The 12,409-nt window shown below is 40.1% G+C and overlaps 1 protein-coding gene across 6 annotated transcripts in view; it reads right to left on the reverse strand.

Moving 5' to 3' along the window:
* The window catches only part of LOC113250117 (ral GTPase-activating protein subunit alpha-1-like), a 252,384-nt gene that overhangs the window by 32,592 nt on the left and 207,383 nt on the right, over nucleotides 1-12,409 (reverse strand). Inside the window, exon 1 of one of the 6 annotated variants that reach the window (XR_008959475.1) lies at nucleotides 3,671-3,779. The exons of the other annotated variants lie outside the window; for them this stretch is intronic. The gene's annotated coding sequence lies outside the window, so the exon portion shown is untranslated. Of the gene's footprint in view, nucleotides 1-3,670; nucleotides 3,780-12,409 lie in introns of those variants that run through there. 6 annotated transcript variants of the gene reach the window in all.

Below are 12,409 nucleotides of genomic sequence, written 5' to 3' on the forward strand. Positions count from 1 at the left end.
ATCTCCTCACATCCTATCAGCTCTCATTATTACAGAGATAAGGCTTCAAGTGCCCACCCTTGTCCACCATGACGTATTGGCCTAAAATTGACTTTAGGAAAATCTTCCCACTCATAATGAGTCATGGGAACTTGCAAACAGTTGAGTAGCAGGTTGGCAGACATCACGGTTGGTGAGTGTTCTGTCAGTCACCTCCCTTATCTTCCTACCCTCTAAACCTCACTTGAAGCAGTATCTCTAGATGCCTGGAATAATGAACGGTGTTCATTTCACATGACAACACTGAGAGTCCAAACAGGCTTCCTCATTCAATGGCTTATATATAGCAAGGAGCCAGCCTTTACATCTTTACGCATAGAGAAATGTGTAGACTACTTTCTCCCTCTAAAAACAGTTTAGAGAGAAACAGAACCTCTCTCTTTGCTACTGACAAAACAAGATCACAGGATAAGAAACTGACTTCAAATGGACTTCACACTGTGGCACTTGATGCTTCAAATTAACTTCTTCTTTCTCTGTATAAACCTGGCTATCTGATAGGTCCGAGAACTTTGAAGACTTGCAGAATATAGGAGTTGCTCTTATTTTAGGTTTCGAAATGTAGGGACATTATTTGTAGTGTGTGACAGGAAGCATACCAAATCAGTGGTGTGTGAACCCAGCTTCAAGGTTCTAACTCAGTATTCCAGAGTACCTTGGCCACTACCAGCCATGGTAACATTTAATTAAGTAGTTTATACAGGAGTGGTCTTCAGATTAGGTAAGAAATATTAGATATCTAGAATATAAGAGATCTAAAATGAGGGATACTAGGTATGTAGAATGTCTGGAATAGACTAGTGAAAAGCTTCCTGTCCTAGCCCCAAGAGGTTTCGAGGAAGTCCAGAAGATACCGATGCTATGGAAATATTGAACGCACATTCCTTCCTTTTGAAACCTGGTGTTTCCTTATAGTCTCAGTTTTTATAACTAACTTGGTCAAGACCTTGAGTGACAAAATGGTAGCCATTTTAACAAATCCAAATAAACTGAGAAGAATGCAAGAGAATGAGGTCAAGAAAACGTGTAGAACTGCTCATCCACAATCGCTTATCAGCAATTTCAAAATCCAAGAAGCTATGAAAACAAAAGCTTTTTGTGTGTAATTCACTAGTGGACAGGACCTGATCTGCATCTGAACTCATGTGGTGGCAACACCTGACTAACCTGAGGTTATTTTGGATGTAGTTATCCCACTGATGCCAAATAGTCATATCTTAGGCTACAGAAATAAGAATTCTCTTGCTGTCCAGTCCCCTGGGCTGTTACATATCGACATCAACATGGTGTTAATGTTTCTTGAACGTCAATAGACCACAGTACAATTCTAAAATCTGAAAAATTCTGATTCCAAAGTACATACAGCCTGAAGATCATAATAAAAAGTCTGGATACCTAACCACCAACTTCTACCCAGTTTGATAAATCATGCAAAAATACATTTATCTGAAAAGAGCCTGTTTGATTCAAGTATTAAGCATATAAGCATCAAAATAAGGATGATTTTATATGCAAATGCTCATACTTTAACATTCTTTTTTTTTTTTTAGATTTTCTTTATTTATTTGACAGAGAGACAGCCAGCCAGAGAGGGAACACAAGCAGGGGGAGTGGGAGAGGAAGAAGGAGGCCCTCAGCAGGGAGCCTGATGTGGGGCTCGATCCCAGGACCCTGGGATCACGCCCTGAGCTGAAGGCAGACATTTCACGACTGAGCCACCCAGGCGCCCCTTATACGTCAACATTCTAAAACATGACTCATTCTGACCGTGTCACACAGACAGCTTATTCTATACACTAGATAAACTCGCTTATTCTACACACTAAACTAGATAAACGCACCTGTTCTTATGCTGGCTCAGGAGACTAGTACTCTGCAATCCCAACCCAAGAGTCACTGTTCTCAGTCAGACACTACTAAACTGGGTAAAAAGCTAACTGTACCTGCAATCTTAACCAGTCCATGTGGTCATAGTAGCCAGAATTAAGGTAATCCAATAGACCACCTCCTAGATACATAAAGTTTCACAACACAAAGAGCAAATGAGTTTCTACACCCATTCCCAGTAAGTTTATTCAGGCTGAGGGGGGCTATTAAGCTTCAGATATTTTAAAGTACTCTCTGTAGAAAATGAGTAGGGTTTTCATACATACGATATAAACAGAATGAACGGATTATATCTAGCACAAATAAAAAGGTCTGCATGCAGTTATTTCTCATTTTTGTCTATTTCTCCCACACCATGGAGTGTTACAAATTCCTACGATTCCCCTTCAGATTGTCCTTACCATTTCATTTTTAAATTTTTACTTTAAATACACAATGTCGAAGTAACAATTAACAGAAATGCTATTGATAACACTAAAATTTAAAGGGAAACCTTCTTTGTGTATTTGAAAGATTTAAAAACCAAGGCATCTACCTTCAAGTAATGATATCATCATTCAGTTAAGTAGATGTATTTATTATATATATTTCACTAAACAGTTCAGTTTCTATCAGGGTCAGTTATATTTTTCATATAAATAGTACTAAATTAAATTTGGGGTTCTGAATTTTGAAATACCCACTGAATGTGCCATGTTCTTTCATGTCCCATGTCTTTCACAGATCGATCTTCCATCTAGGAAACCCTTTCCACACTCATATTTCAAGGCTCAGGTAGAGATTACCTTTCTTGAAGCCTTCCTCAAGTCCTCTGAATAGAACTGTTTGACTTTCTTCGTTGCTACCATTACACTTTTTGTAGTGACAATCATACTGTAATTATTTTTTTTTTCTCACCTATCCTCCACCCCGGCAATCAGCTTATACAATACAAGCATGGTGAGATATTCTTTGCTTCTGCCCCAGGACTTTGTTTCTCCCTCAAGAGGTATTTGAATGAATGAATGAATGAATGATCAGAGAGTTAAGATCCCATTATAAGGTTATGTTCTCCCAAATATGATCATCTGGCAAGGAGGAAAAAGGGAGGAACTGTCAGTCTTCAAAGGCGGAAAGACCAAACCAGACACTCTCTAAACAAAAAGGAGGAGTCACAGTCAGTAGCACAAGTTACACCAGTTGTGCCATGAATATTAAATCGAGAGGCAACATTGTTCGATGTCAAGAGCTGCACAGAAAGGGCAGCCGTGGTAACATGGCTGTATTTCAAGTTCCCTCCTGCTGCCACACCCTAAAGCATTCAAACAGAGTAACTCTGCATCGATGATAAAATCTTGAAGAACAAGATATTTTTGTAAGAAAAAAATGAACAATTACTTGAAAATACTCTGGATCAACTGTTTCTCAAACAATTTTTGCACAAGAGTCCCCTGGAGCTCTTGTTAAAAACGCAGCCTATGATTTGGTAGGTGCGGCATGGGCCTGACATTCTGCATTTTCTAGCTCTCAGGTGAGGCTGATGCTGCTGGTCTATGAGGCGTCCTTTTTAAGGAGCACCTGTGGCAAGATAGATATTCTGTTTTCCTCCAACATCCAGGTTGGACTTGTCTTACTTTTAACCAGCATACCCTTCTTACCATCCCTTGTTATAACCTAATCTTGATGGTGCTAATTATAGAAAACATTTTGAAAATTCGACTGGAAGAAATCTATATCACTTTAAAAATCTTTAAATTGTTCTTACCTATACTCTGGTAATGCCATCGAAAGAAAATTCGTTCAGGTAGAAATTGCAGTATTTTCTATAAAACAAATTTAAAAATTGTTAAGATATAAAGAGAAAATAAACTACACATTTCATGACAGTGCTGTGTGTGTGTGTGTGTGTGTATTTCAGAAAATAAAAAAAAAACTATTTCTAATAACATAAGTAGTGCACTTCACCCTGTAGCCCATGGGACAGTGCCTTTTCCTTGCCCCAAGCAACCTTCCTTCCCTGAGTGCCTTAAAGGCATCACTGTTCCACGTTTAATTCCTCCTAAAAGAAAACAAGAAAAAGAAGGGGAAAAAAAACCCTAAAAGGATCATTTTATCTTAATTGAATCATAGCCATTGCTTAAGTTCATATTAAAATAATAATTTCTCAAATGCCAGATTTCCCCAGGTTTCTGCTTTTTCACCTTCCACTTCCCCATTCCATTATCATCATTATTAGTCTCTGGACAAGGACCAGAGTCGGAAGAAAGATGAACAACAAGGAGGATAAGATCATGAGCACACGGATGAACAACGAAATGAAATTGCTGCCAAGAATTTCTTGAAATTAATAGCTAAAAATAAGGTTAGGATTGCAGTTAGGAATTCTACCCCCTTCACCCCACACATTGGAAGATACAATAAAGAATGAATATATGATGTACGAGAGTATTTGGCTAATAATAGCAACTTTAAAAAAAAAAAAAGACAAACCCCAAATACGTTTTGTTTTGTTTTTTTCTTTTTTTCCCCACTCTAAAATTAGTTTTGATCAAGTTACTCTTGGGTCATAAGATTCTTTGTACTTTATCTGCACCTACCTTTTTAAGAAGTGTAGAAATCCAAAAACTGATCAAAATATATTTCTTGGTATTGATAACACATGACTATTTTACCATGAAAAATCCTCATTCTAGGTTTATCTAGGCTAATACTCTACCATTTTGAAAGATGAAGGTAAAAAATGTATATCCCGCTCTCCTGAATAAGTACATTTCCAGGCAGCTAAGAACCTGCCTCCTCCATTTGAGCCAGCCCGAGGTTTTGCTTTGTTTTCATTTTCTTGTCTTAACTTCCCCCCTGGGTCAGTGACATATACCTGTATTACTTCCTTTGTTCTATTTGACAACAGTGAACAGGTAGGAACATCCACTGAGAAAAGGCATGATAGGTCCACTTCCAACAGAAGCGAGGGACTTTAAAAGGCAGACTCCTTGCTCCACCTGGATGCTTCTCCACCCACAGCCCAGTGCTGATGGCCTCGCCTCACCATCCCTCTGGCTGCAAGCACCACCTCCCCACAGAGGCCTCTCTGGGCCTTCTTTCTGGGCACCACCTCACCCCTGCTCTGATGCTTTCTCTACCACCTGTTCTGTCATCTTCCTAGCCCTAACCCCTGACTGAAGTGATGTGCACGTTCGCCCATTTGAAGGCGGTATTCCCTCCCCCAGAGTAGAGGATCCACAAGAACAAGAACACCTCTGTCTTTTCTCGGAAGTGTCCCCAGCACCAAGAGCACGGTTGGCACATAGCATGTGCTCAAATAAATACTCAGCAGAAGAATTACGTGTGATTTTTACCTGCAGAACTGTTTTGAGATTTACAAGTATCCTAATCTTTGCCTTGGTCCTCTGTTCACGTTAACATACAATGTACCTGGGTCTTTCCTTACAACATGTCATTGACTTAACGGTATTTACATTAAAATACATTAAAATGTGTGGGCATTTTTTAAACCCTAAACTTAGTAAAGAAAACCCAAACAACAACAACAACAAAGTTGTATAATTTAAAACAACTAATTTTTCAATATTTGACAAACATAATAAAATATAAATGCATTTCGTTATGGCCTTTCTTATAAATTCTTCATAGCACGAATCTACACAGATGGAAATGCTATATAAACTACACTGAAGACTATTTCCGATTATATATATTAAAAGCAGTATGTGGCTGATCACGTGCTGACAATCACTCACAGGAGCTCTCTCCTACATTTCCACCTCAGACTCCCTCTAGAACATGCTGGCTCGGCATCTCATAAGCCCATAACTCTAAAGGGTATCTTATATCTTGTTTTACTACGTGTTAATGCGGACATACACTCAAACACACTTATATACACACAATGGGCACATGTATATCATACCCATTTAGTGAAAAATACCTACACACTTGATACCAAGCTTGGTATTTGAAATGCAGAAATAAAATAAATATTCATAAACTATTTAGTTCTTCCTTTTAAGGGTTTCGTGATTAATGGGCAAGAGGGATGATAAAGAAAATATCATTCAGGAAAAAAAAAAGGCTGACAGAAATTTCTCTGAGCTGCTGCAGAGGGGAGGGAGGGAGCATCTCATCTCAGTAGAAGCTTCACGGAATGGTACCAGGAAAAAAGGACACTTGAGCTGAGACTCACAGAATTAATTAAATTAGCCTCACAGAGAACAGGAACAAAAGGAAGAGCATGTGTGAAGGCTAAGAGGCAAAAACAGCCTGGTACCTGAAAAGAACAGCAGCACCAAGAGAGCCCACTTTGCTGGCAGGTAGGTGAGGAGGGGAGAAGGGCCTGGAGAGGCAGGTGATGCTATGATCTCATGGAGCACTGTGCATTCACTGAGCGGGTTCCAGCTGGACGGGAATTGAAGATGGCTGAGAAGAAAGGCAGAGATATCAATGAAGAGGCAACGGCAGCATTTCAGAGGAGGAATGAAGTGGCCTGGACAGAGGTCAGCAAGATGAAGAGGAGAAGCATATAATAGTGATATGTAGTAGGTAAAACTGTCAAGGCAGTGGTCAGAGTACTTGTGGTGAATGGAGGACTCAAGAATAACTCCCCAGCGGCTCAGCAAATGGCAATACTTCTATCTAAGATATCAAATCTAGAAGGAATCCCAGCACGTCAAGTTTGGTTCTGGACATCCTGGAAATGGAGGTGTCAATGGACATCTTCAAGGAAATGTTCTAGACAATTAGATATATGGGCCTGGAGGGCAGAAGCAGGATTTGGATGGTAACAGGATATAGGTAGCAGCTGAACACGTGTGTGCATAAGATCCCTCTGAGAGAGCTTAAAAGGAGATGAAAGGAAACCCTCGAGATATCAGTGCACTGAAGTTCTCCAAAGACAATAAGGATGAAGAAGGAAGGGGCGCCTGGGTGGCTCAGTCGGTTAAGCATCTGCCTTCGGCTCAGCTCATAATCACAGGGTCGTGGGATCAAGCGCACCATCGGGCTCCCTGCTCAGTGGGGAGTCTGCTTCTCCCTCTCCCTCTGCTGCTACCCCTGCGTGTGCTCGCTCGCTCTCTCAAATAAATAAATAAAATCTTCTTCTTTTTTTTTTTTAAAGAATGAAGAGGGAAGAGCAGAAGCTGGAGACAAGTATGCACAGGTCAAAGAAGAAATTTTGAATTTCCCAGGTGTTTGCACGTTTATTTGTCTCAGAGATTAAAAATACTCAGTACTATTTATATATATATATATACTTAGTTAGAAAAAGTTAAAGACGCTGGAAAATATAAGAAAACTGATGTAAATGAAATATAAGAAAAGTGACTTCAGTATTAAATCAAGTGAACTCAGCATTATCTGCTGCCTGAAGAACCCATAACCTTTGTCATTCAGACATCAACCACCAGGCAGGATCGATCAATCTATAAATTGTGCAGAGACAAATAAATGGCTTTTTGGGGGGAAAAATCAAGTGGTCTTCACCTTGCAATATACACCAACATGTGTATTAGATGAGTAATACACAAAAGGAAGTAAAGGTTAAAACCAGGTTCTGTTGTAAGTGCCATTATGGTAAAAGGGAATCAGAAGAAGTAAAAATAAGTACGTTCTTTATGGAATATCTTAATAAGAACCCATGCAAACACTGTCCTAGCAACAGAATGTACACCTCAATATGCCCATGAGCTGCAGACAAGGACACAGACAGGAGTATAGGACCGAGAGAGCTGTCTACGGATTGTGGGAAAACATCACAATAAAGAGAAAATCAATGACTCTGGACCTGAGAATAAGGACCAGAGTCTCAGCAGTCAGGCTGCTGCTGACCACATGAGCAACTCTAGCACCCAGAAAAAGCACGGCCTGGAGATGGCCTAGGAGGTTTCCAGACTGAAGAGAGGCCTCCATTCACATCTAAGTTTTATGGTTCTAACTCATACTTCCCTTCACTGAAAAGTTTATTACACAGGCTAGTTCGGTATGTTTGATAACAGATGAATAATGATCATTGCAGGCTGAGTTCTCTGAGGATAGACACTGTGGTGGAGTTAGGAGTCCCATGGTTTACTGTAAAGGAACATCTGTGGAAGGGAAATGAGGAAGTAGGAGTGGCCAAGGAGCCTCAGACCACCATACAGAGCTAAAAGTCTCTGCCAGCTTAGCAGAAGCGCCACAGCAAAGATGATGCATTAGAGGGGTCTGGTGTGCCTGAAAACGGCTAGGTCCTTGTACCACCACCTTGCTCAGTCAATGGCTGGGGATGAGAAGAGGTGATTGTGGCTGGAGAGCTGAAGGCACTGACAGCCTCGGGCTGCCAGCTAACCCTGCTCCTTGCAGCTCCGTAGCAAATTCTTTCTTGAAGGGCGATGTGAGCAGCACATCTCTCTGCCACAATAATCTTCCAATGATTAATTAGAATATTTTCATCATATTAAGAGGCTGAAGTACTAAGAGCAGTGCACCTGACTCCAGGGACACCGTCTCTGCTGACATTGTTTCTTGTCAATGGGCTGCTGCCTCATGTTGACTGAAGCCTAAGCCCGTTGAGTCCTTCCAGGCCTTCTTCTGCTTCCTACCTTGTAGTTCACTCTTCCTGAGTGAATGGCACGGCAGTGACTCAGTATCCTACTTTCTCATGCATTCTCCACCAAGGGCACTGGGCACCCCAGCTGCATTCCAGGATCTTCTTTTGATCCATCAAGCCACTTGAAATTAAAACAGCGTATAGAAGATGCTGAGAGAATTACTCTACGGATTCAGGATAGATTTGATATTGGACTAGATGAATGCTTGGCAGCATGCCCACTGTTCTTCAGACCTTTACTTTAGTCAGGAAACCAATTTGGCACTGAATCATGCTTTTCAGCTTTCCAAAATACTTATCTGTCTCCTTGATTTGGGTTTATTTTCTTAATGTGCAATAGACAAAAATGTCTTTTTAATACAAAGAAAACTAAAGAACTTAGCAAGATGATGTGTATCTACACACCCGCATACTGTCAGTCACCACTAGTAGTCTGCAACTTGCTCTGAGGTCAGGCCTATCATCATCACCGCTTCTAGATAAAAGTTCTCTTATTTATAAAATGGGTGGACTTTAAAGACACTCAAAAATAAACTCAATAAGGTTTGAATATGAAACACCACGTTCGTAGTCTGAGCTACTAAAAACATTCCCACATGGACAGAACAAACGGATATGACAACTCAAAGGTTGAAACGTCACCCACGCTCATGCTTCTTTGTGTACCCAAATATTGCAAGGACCATGTTTTATGCATTAAAGTCTCTGAAGGCAATAAAATAAAGCCCCACATGACCACCTGTGTCTAACTGCTAAGCCTGTCCCTCAGAAAGTCCCAGACGAAGCCTACCTTGCTGAAGCAAATACATCGTGCCATTTCTACTGCAGCCGATATTCTAAGCTACACTACTCGGAATGCCACATAAAGCTATTGACATCTTGTTTGTAGTTTCTCTGGAGAGTAAAATAAAACAAATTTTCCAGAAAGCCACACAGTGTGAATAAATATTACTTTTCCAAAAAACACATGGCTCTGTTGAATGCTCAGTGCTCAGCTGCATCTATATGGTAATCCATTATAGCTAACACCTGAAATCGAAATTAGGTATTACTACTGATCAGCACATCAGGGAATCTGTCATTCTTTTAACTGATTATCCATAGTTCTTTTTTCTGGTTTCAGACAGACTCACAGGAGAGGGAGGCTGGAAGCACGGATGCTTCCAGGTAGACCTACAGAGAGGGCAACTTGTTCTTCAGTTGTCATGGGCCTAGCCACGCATCTCTTACTAACAATGACTCAACCCTCCGGTGTGGACAAAATATCTGCATTGAACTCTGGGTGTCAACACTTGTTTGAGAACCTAAAATTTAAGAGAAAGGAGCTTAAATAAGGAACTGCATAATGTGAAAAATAAGATGACTATGTTTTTAGCGAAAAAGGTAGTGCTTTTCTTCATATATGGCAATCCCTTCCAGAACAGTACAGTACCCATCTCATGACTAGCCATGCTGTTACTGAGCGAGGAAAGCACAGCTCCACCTTGTTACATCCTCTTCAGTCTTTAAGACCAAACTGAACCATTACCTCTTCAGAAGGGTCCACTTCAACCAAACCTCTCACCACACCCCTCACCAGCATGTTTGCTAGCTAGATGGACACAGGGCCCACCCCACTGCTAGGTGCTACATTTCTTGAGAGAAGGGACCCTCTATTAGCCATCTTGTATCCCCAACTCCAAGAACAGTACCTGGCACCTCATGTTTCCTAATAAGAACTTCACGCACAAAGAGAGGAATGAGTGGGAAATGAAAAAGAGGAAGACAACAGGAATTCTAATTTTAGTTCACGTGTATAGGCAGACATAAGGAAATGCCCCAGTTTAGGGAAGGTGCTCACACTCTAACATGGTGGAAACACAGAACCTGACAAGTAGGTACTTGATAAAGAACTGAGCGTGGAATTGTGCTTCCAAACATTACAGTAAACCGTAATGCTTGATTTAGATCATCACTTCAGAGGCAATACTTTCCTCGTTTAAGGTAAAAATAAATGAATGAAAACGTTTCCAAAGAGAGACTAAAATACAGGACAAAGACGCCTAAAGGAAATATGGAATATAATAAAAATGGAGGGACCTCTAATTTCTCCCTCCTATATTTTAGAAACCAACCAATATTAAAATGTTGAAAACCACATTAAGCAATTAAAACCCAGAAAGGGTAAAGGATCCCATCTACAACCAAAACACTTAGAGAAATCACTGCTTAAAGCACAGACAAAATTGCAAGGAGTCAGGAGGGGGAGGGGTGGTGCCCCTCCCATGAAAGCAGAACATATCCAGAATATGTAGCAAAAGAGGAGACCGTCCTGGAGAGAAATGGAGATTCCTCCTTCTGAAAGAGGTTTGCTGAAATAGGGTAATTTTTTTTTTTTTAGAATTTCTGAGTCATGTTCTTAAAAGATCCAAGAGGACACTGAATCTTCTTTAAGATCTAGAAAAATAAAGAAAAAGGTGATGCACAAATAAGTTACATGCTGAAATCAGAAAATATTACATGGAGATAAAAACACGGAAGGGGGAATAAACCATGAGAGACTATGGACTCTGGGAAACAAACTGAGGGCTTCGGGGGGGTGGGGGTGGGGGAATGGGATTGGCTGGTAATGGGTATTAAGAAGGGCACGTATTGCATGGTGCACTGGGTGTTACACGCAAGTAATGAATCATGGAACTTTACATCAAAAACTAGGGATGTACTGTATGGTGACTAACATAATAGAATAAAAAAATTTATTTAAAAAAAAACACAGAAAGCATGAATCTCTAGTCTGCCACAAAGTCCCCCACGGTAACCCTGTGGATCACAAGGCTTCCCTGGAACTAAAGAGGTTGAACAGAGATAAATATCTAGATATAGCATGTTTAAAGTTGTAAATTCTGTATATAACTAAAAATCCTACACAAATCTACAAAAGCAGAATATCTATGAAGGAACAAAAATCAGGCTAATAGTCCTCTTCTCTGCAACATTAAGCTCCAGAAGACAGTGGCTCACTGTAGGCTAAGCCAAGTAGAATGGGCACCAGAATACCACCCATATGGAGAACAGAAGTCCCAAAGTAGACCAGGTGCTTAGGTAAGAATCAGTACATGATAAAGATAGCTAGACTAAACTATAGCTATTTTAAAAAGCAAACAAAATTCAACATTTTGAGGGAAAAAAAAGATTATGATTCAGAAAGTATATAGCCAGATATATATGTCTGAAGCTAACGGAAAGGTATTCTAGAGCGGGAAGCATAGCAACCACATATCTCCCTTCCTTGACATATGAAGCAAATTCATATTCCAGAAAATACAGAGATTAATTAAACAATCCAAAAACAAAGCTGTGAGGGTCTAAACCCTGTGACAGGAGCTATATTTATATAATAGGAGTTAAGATGGTTATGAAAACGAGAGTAAATCCTCAAAATGATTAACCTAAGAGAAATAATATTCTGAAAATATTATAGGAAAACAATCTGGATACAAAATAGTTAAAAGAGCTGAGAAGAGACAAGTACCAAAAATATACGGAATTTAAGTAAAAGCATGGGATATCACCAAGTACTGCTTTACTCTTGATATGAATAATTAGAAGAAAAAAGTTCCGAATGGTACTTTGCTAATTTAAAGATAATTATTAAGAGCACAGAGGATCATGGGGAAGGAAGAGAAAGCTGAATGGGAAGAAATCAGAGAAGATAAACCATGAGAGACTCTTGACTCTGGGAAACAAACTGAGGGTTGTGGAAAGGGACTGGGGCGAGGGCATGGGGTAACTGGGTGATGGGCATTAAGGAGGGCATGTGATGTGATGAACACTGGGTGTTATACGCAACCAATGAATCACTGAACGCTACATCAAAAACTAGTGATGTGCTGTATATTGGCTAATTGAATTTAAATTATAAATAAG

This window comes from Ursus arctos, unplaced genomic scaffold (assembly GCF_023065955.2).
Source record: "Ursus arctos isolate Adak ecotype North America unplaced genomic scaffold, UrsArc2.0 scaffold_16, whole genome shotgun sequence".
Taxonomy (NCBI): domain Eukaryota; kingdom Metazoa; phylum Chordata; class Mammalia; order Carnivora; family Ursidae; genus Ursus; species Ursus arctos.